Source organism: Danio aesculapii, chromosome 12 (genome assembly GCF_903798145.1).
Source record: "Danio aesculapii chromosome 12, fDanAes4.1, whole genome shotgun sequence".
NCBI lineage: Eukaryota > Metazoa > Chordata > Actinopteri > Cypriniformes > Danionidae > Danio > Danio aesculapii.
Genome location: NC_079446.1, coordinates 2,204,971 through 2,212,470, shown reverse-complemented (window position 1 = coordinate 2,212,470; position 7,500 = coordinate 2,204,971). Strand labels below are relative to the sequence as shown.

At 37.2% G+C, this 7,500-nt stretch overlaps 1 long non-coding RNA gene across 1 annotated transcript in view; it reads right to left on the bottom strand.

The window, feature by feature from the left end:
* LOC130238057 (uncharacterized) overlaps positions 1-7,500 on the bottom strand; it is a 120,813-nt gene that overhangs the window by 124 nt on the left and 113,189 nt on the right. The window contains exons 5-6 of the long non-coding RNA XR_008838600.1: positions 3,220-3,254; positions 1-115 (exon numbers count right to left, since the gene is read on the bottom strand). The exon at positions 1-115 is cut by the window's left edge and continues 124 nt beyond it. This is a non-coding gene — a long non-coding RNA (uncharacterized LOC130238057). The remainder of the gene's footprint in view (positions 116-3,219; positions 3,255-7,500) is intronic.

Sequence of the window (7,500 nt, the reverse complement as noted above, 5' to 3'; positions counted from 1 at the left end):
CATTGTAGCTTTTGGATTTTGGAGCTTCAACCACGTTTCCATGTTTCATGAGCTGCAGCTCGCCAGGAAGACTCCCATTAGAAACCAGCGCGTGTGGTTTTCTCCCTGAACACGCCTGGGACAGAAACACAAGTTCCCTCATTTCTCACTGCAGACTGAAATGTCACTGTAAAAATGGGAGCAGTGTGACCAGTCATAAAGCCACAGCAAAAAGAAACGTTTAATGGAAACACACTTCAAGTGAGCTCTTAATGCTGAAATATATAAAGAAGAAGAAGAAGCAAAGATTGAATTATGAAGCTCAGCGTTTCCTTCCTCAATGAAATAATCATAATAAATGCAAGACATATTAAAAAACATTACATATTCAAATATGCGCATGTGTTGCTCTTTAAACTTTTGCATAAATACATTCATTTTCCTTCAGGTTATTCCATTATTTATCAGGGGTCACCACAGCGGAATGAACCGCCAACTATTCTAGCATATGTTTTACGCAGTGGATGCCCTTCCGGCTGCAACCCAGTACTGGGAAACATCCATACACACTCATTCACACACACACACACACACACACACACACACACACACACACACACACACACACACACACACACACTCATACACTATGGACAATTTAGTCCAGGGGTGTCCAAACTCAGTCCTGGAGGGCCGGGGTCCTGCAGAGTTTAGCTCCAACTTCCTCCAACACACCTGCCTGGAACTCTAGTATACCTAGAAACAGCTTGATTAGCTGGTTCAGGTGTGTTTAATTGGGGTTGGAACTAAAATATGCAGGACGCCGGCCCTCCAGGACCGAGTTTGGACAGCACTGATTTAGTCCATCCAAATCTCCTATAGCGCATGTGTTTGGACTGTGGGGGAAACCGGAGCACCCGGAGGAAACCCACACCAACACGGGGAGAACATGCAAACTCCACACAGAAATGCCAACTGACCCAACCGGGACTCGAAACAGCAACCTTCTTGCTGTGAGGTGACAGTGTTGAGCCACCGTGCCACCTTGCATACATTTAGCAAAAGTCTATTTTAAAAAGACTTTATTTATAGACAATCTGGTTTACATAGAGTTAACTGTTTCTTTAAGAGACAGTTTACCCAAAATTTATGCTTAAATATAAGTAGAAAGAGGCCGCAAAGATTGAATTGTGAAGCTCAGAGTTTCCTTCTCACTGAAATAATCATAATAAATGCTAGATATAATAATTAAAATACAGTGTGAGTATGTGTTGCTCTTTATGGGTATTCAGAAGTCTGAGATGTTTTAACACAAATTAGATTATCGTCCGTTTAGTTAAATTGATATTTATGTTCACTGGGTAACAGTGGGTATGGTATAAAATTACATATATAAATATAACAGACATGGTTGAGATATAGCCATTATATTTATATATCCAATTTTATTAAAATAACATGCACATAACAATATGTGTATTTTCTAATACTGTTGAATAAAAAATGCATGTTACTCATATTTATATAGTTAAATATTAGACAAAATTATTAGCCTTGCTGCGAAATTGATCTATTTATTATCACAGTATTTTTTAATGATATTTTTCTTCATGGGAAAGTATTATTCCTTTAAATTTGACTGGAATTTAAAAAAAATTATATTAATAATAAATGAATAAATGAATAAATGAATAAATGAATAAATGAATAAATGAATAAATAAATACATTTATATATAATAAACATATATTTTAAAAAAAGTAAAATATTATCAGTTTTTAGACACTGGTTTTAAAAAAAAGTTTGAATGATAAGTTCGAAAGATAATAGTAATGTGTTTATATATATATATATATATATATATATATATATATATATATATATATATATATATATATATATATATATATATATACACACACACACACACACACACAGTTAAAATCAGAATTATTAGCCCCCCTGTTTATTGTTTATTTTTTTTCCCTGATTTATGTTTGACGGAGACATTTTTTTTCAACACATTTCTAATCATAATAGTTTTAATAACTCATTTCTAATCACTGATTTATTTTCTCTTTGCCATGATGACAGTAAATAATATTAGACTAGATATTCTTCAAGACACTTCTATACAGCTTAAAGTGACATTTAAAGGCTTAACTAGGTTAATTAGGTTAACTAGACAGGATAGGTTATTTAGGCAAGTTATTGTATAATGATGGTTTGTTGAAAATAATATATAGCTTAAGGGGGCTAATAATATTGACCTTAAAATGGCTTTTAAAATATTAAAAACTGCTTTTATTCTAGCCGAAATAAAACAAATAAGACTTTCTCCAGAAGAAAAAATTTTATCAGACATACTGTGAAAATTTCCTTGCTCTGTTCAACATCATTTGGGAAATATTTAAAAAGGAAAAAAATCTAATAATTCTGATTGAACTAATATATATATATATTAAATATTATTTAAAATAGTATAAATATTCATTTGAATTGTCTAGACGTACACTGATTATGAGATTAAAATATATGTGAACAATTGCAAAGCTACAATAACAAATGCATTCACACTGGCAATTAAAATGCATGAACTAACAGGACTATAACATGTTACTGCCTAGTTTATGCATAATCCCAGTTTTGCATCAGAATTAGCATATGCAAACATGCAGTTTCTACAGTAAAACATGCAAGAGTTTCTGCTCCAGAAATTCAGCCGAACTCTACCTGGTGCTGCCTGCATGCGTGAGAGTGTGAAATATGCTCGGACTGGGAAAGAGATGTTTTGAAAGCGCGATAACATCGTTTGGCACCCAGCGAGAAGCACGGAGCGAGAAAACACGGAGCCAGAGACACATAAAATGGACAGAAATGCACATGCTAACACGCTACGCTAACTCCTCCACTGGAAATGTTTTCAGAAGTATGATTTGGCATTCTGCAATAAATCTCAACATTTTACATATTCTTGTGCTGAAATTATAATTGTGCTGAAATACAATCCCTAGAGAAAGACAGATACTAAGGCTAATGTTTGTTAGCATTAGCATTTTAACCATGCGGAAAGTGATTTATACTGCATTGCACTGTAGTTCAAACTTTAAAAGTATATATTTAAAAAGACATTCCTTATAGACGATATATTTTAATGACATAAAATGCCACTTAAGTGTACTTGAAGAGAGTACAGTGTCTCTTAAAGTGACAGTTCACCCAAAATTAAAGTCGACTCACCTTAAGGCCATCCGAGATGTAGATCACTATTCTCTCTATAAAACAGAAAAGAAGATTTTGAGGATTCATTCATAAAATATATGTTAATGGATACCTTATATTATATATATTATTTAAATGGTATGCTTATCCTACATTCATTCATTCATTTTCTCTTTGGCTTGTTCCGTATTTTAATCAGGGGTCGCCACAGCGGGATGTCAAAAGAATCCAAAACCGAGTTTTTTTGCAAGTGGACGTGTGTTTTCTGAAATCTGCCATCATGGGTTTGACTTAGGTGGCACGGTGGTTCAGTAATTAGCACTGTCACCTCACAGCAAGAAGGTCGCTGGTTGGCCATTTGGCATTTCTGTATGGAGTTTGCATGTTCTCCCCGTGTTAGCGTGGGTTTCCTCCGGGTGCTCCGGTTTCCCCCACAGTCCAAACACATGCGCTATAGGGGTGTGAAAGAGTGTGAATGGGTGTTTCCCAGTACTGGGTTGCAGCCGGAAGGGCATCCACTGCGTAAAATATATATAGTTGGCGGTTCATTCCGCTGTGGTGACCCCTGATAAATAAGGGAATAACCTGAAGGAAAATGAATGTATTTATGCAAAAGTTTACTGGGTTGCAGCTGAACGGGTAAAACATGCATAAAACATATGCCGGAATGGTTATTGGTTCATTCCGCTGTGGCAACCCCTGATAAATGAGGGACTAAGCTGAAGGAAAATGAATGTTTTTGACTGTTAAGAACACTTTTATTACACCCACTGTATACTGTAAACAAACATCTGCGATACACAATTCCTCACAATACACTGAACAAAATGGTTCATTGGATTTACTCAAATTTTAAGGTAAATGGTTGCAAACAATTGATCTGGGCTGAATTTAAACAAACAAATGAAGTTGAACATTACTAAATTTAATCTGTTTGTTTAAATTCAGCCCAGAGCAATTGTTTGCAACCACTTACCTTTAAAAAAAGTAGTAATCTAATGAATAATTCTCTCAGTGTACATGACTAATTTTAATTTTCACTCTTAAGTTACAGGAACCTCATCCAGCCTGTTTATTTTCTTGTTTGTTTGTGCTTCAGGGAACTTTGACTGCGTTTAAATATCTGAGTCACATCTCTGCTAGTTAACACTTGCTAACGTGTGAAGAGGCTGTGTTCTCCTCTGTATGGAGCCTTTTCACATTTGCAGGTTTCTCAGCAGCAGAAGTCATCACAGTTGGTAAAATGAGAGCACAGTGAACAGGAGAGTACAACTAATCACTGTCATGCAATCCTATTTGCTGAAATAATAAAAGAATAACCGGTGATGGTGTTATCAAGACTATCAGAAAAAGGAAAACAATAGTGTGAGACTGAGAGACTCATACTTCAGTAGGTAGTTCTGTCGCCTCACAGCAAGAAGGTCGCTGGTTCGAGCCTTGGCTGGGTCAGCTTGCATTTCTGTGTGGAGTTTGCATGTTCTCCCTGCATTCATGTTGATTTCCTCCGGGTGCTCCGGTTTCCCCCACAGTCCAAAGACATGCGGTACAGGTGAATTGGGTAAGCTAAATTGTCCATAGTGTATGAGTGTGTGTGGGTGTTTCCCAGAGATGGGTTGCGGCTGGAAGGGCATCCGCTGTGTAAAACAGATGCTGGATAAGTTAGCGGTTCATTCCGCTGTGGCGACCCCAGATTAATAAAGGGACTAAGCCAAAAAGAAAATGAATGAATGAATGATAACTGTGGACAGAAGAGAGAATAATGTAATTTTACTGTCCTGCCCTTATAGGCACTGCATTACAAACACCTCACATAAGCAGTAATTCATTTATGAGTATTTTAATGCAAATATGATATAATACATGCATAAATACATATAAATATACAGGTAAAGTAATTTTTTTTTTAATCTTTTAAAAATATTTCCCAAATGATATTTTAGCAGAGCAAGGAATTTTTCACAGTATTTCCTATAATACGTTTTTTCTTTCGTTTTATTTTGGCTAGAATAAAAGCATTAAAAAAAAACAAACATTTTAAGCTCAATATTATTAGGCCACTTAATCAATAATCATTTCGATTGTCTACTGCAGTGTTTCCCAACCCTATTCCTGTAGGCACACCAACAGTACATATTTTGGATGTCTCCATTATCTGACCCACTAACTTCAGGTGTTGGAGTCTCTTCTGATGTTCTGATAAGTTGATTCAGGTGTGTTTGATTAGGGAGAGGTTGAAAATGTGGACTGTTGGTGTGCCTTCAGGAACAGGGTTGGGAAACACTGGTCTACTGAGCAAACCATCGTTATACAATAGCTATGTTTCCATCTAAAGATGCAAATTAAATTTAAGCGCAAAACTGGAATATGGCATACAAGACGTGCGAATAAAGCAGCGTTTCCATCCAACGAGTTAAAGAGAACAAAAAATCGTCACTTCCTGATTAACTGGAGCCAAATATCAAAAAGTAAAAACTGAATTACATGCGGCATGAGAAGCTGCGTCAATCTTTTCTTTATTTAATAAACGACTCGCGCCTCAGAGGACGATGCCGACATGCAATGAACGCACGCAATGTTTGACGGTGCAAGACGCGGAGCGCAGACTCTCTTCTGGAGGTCATTAATAATATAACAACACTAATACTGAAATGGTCACGGCGTTTCAGAATGACCAAAACAACAGGTGTTTTACAAAGTTCTCAGCTGCTGGTTTGTCCATTCACACACATCTTCATAGATCATCACATGACCTCTTATAACAAAATCACATGACTTTTTTAATGCGCATACTGGAATTTGTTCGGTAAATGTGTTTCCATCGTCGTTTACGTGCATTTTCAAAATCTACGCACAATCCATCAACCATTTTTTTTGATGCGCATATCCAAAATGTGCATACAAATAGGTGGATGGAAACATGGCTAGTGACTTGCCTAATTACCATAAACTGCTTAGTTATCCCAGTTAAGCCTTTAAATGTCACTTTAAGCTGACGACTAGTAAAATATCTAGTCAAATATTATGTATACTACCTGACAAAAGTCTTGTCGTCAATCCCAGTTGTAAGAGCAACAAATATCACCTTGACTTCTAGCTGATCATTTGGAAAAGTGGCAGAAGGTAGATTTTTCTGATCAATCATCTGTTGAGCTGCATCCCAATCATCACAAATACTTCAGAAGACCTACTGGAACCAGCATGGAGCCAAGATTCTCACACTAATCAGTCAAGTTTGGTGAAGGAGAAATCATGGTTTGGGGTTTCATTCAGTATGGGGGCGTTTTTGAGAGATCTGCAGAGTGGATGATCAACATCAACAGCCTGAGGTATCAAGACATTTGTGCTGCCCATTACATTACAAACCACAGGAGAGGGCAAATTCTCCAGCAGGATAGCGCTCCTTCTCATACTTCAGCCTCCACATCAAAGCTCCTGAAAGTAAAGAAGGTCAAGGATTGGCCAGCCCAGTCACCAGAAATGAATATTATTGAGCATGTCTGAGGTAAGATGAAGGAGGAGGCGTTGAAGATGAATCTACAGAATCTTGATGAACTCTGGGAGTCCTGCAAGAACGCTTTCTTCACCATTCCAGATGACTTTATTAATCAGTGATTTGAGTCATTGCAGAGATGTATGGATGCAGTCCTCCAAGCTCATGATGGAGTCAGACACAATATTCATTCTGTTTCCACTGCAGCATGAGCACATATTCTATACTGGACATTATTGAAGCTTCAGTGATGAGACTTTTTGTCTAAGCAAAGTCAGACCTTACTGTCCTAATGAAATCATTCAAAATCAAGACATGATCATATTTTATTGTGGTCAAATAAGTGTATTCTAGAGGCCTTTGCCTTTCATATAAGACACTTCTGATACCAAATGATCAACTAGAAGTCAAGTTATTATTTGCTGTTCCTAAAACTTGAATAGGCGACAAGACTTTTGTCAGGTAGTGTATGTTTAGAAATGTGTTGAAAAAATGAAACATTCATTCATTCATTTTCTTTTCGGCTTAGTCCCTTTATTAATCCATGGTCGCCACAGCGGAATGAACCGCCAACTTATCCAGCACATGTTTTACGCAGCGGATGTTCAGCCGCAACCCATGTCTGGGAAACATCCATACACACTCATTCAATTTAGCTTTCCCAATTCACCTGTACCGCTTGTCTTTGGGCTGTAGGGGAAACCGGACCATCCGAAGGAATCCCACGCAAACGCAGGGAGAACATGCAAACTCCACACAGAAACGCCAACTAACCCAGCCGAGGCTCGAACTAGCGACCTTCTTGCTGT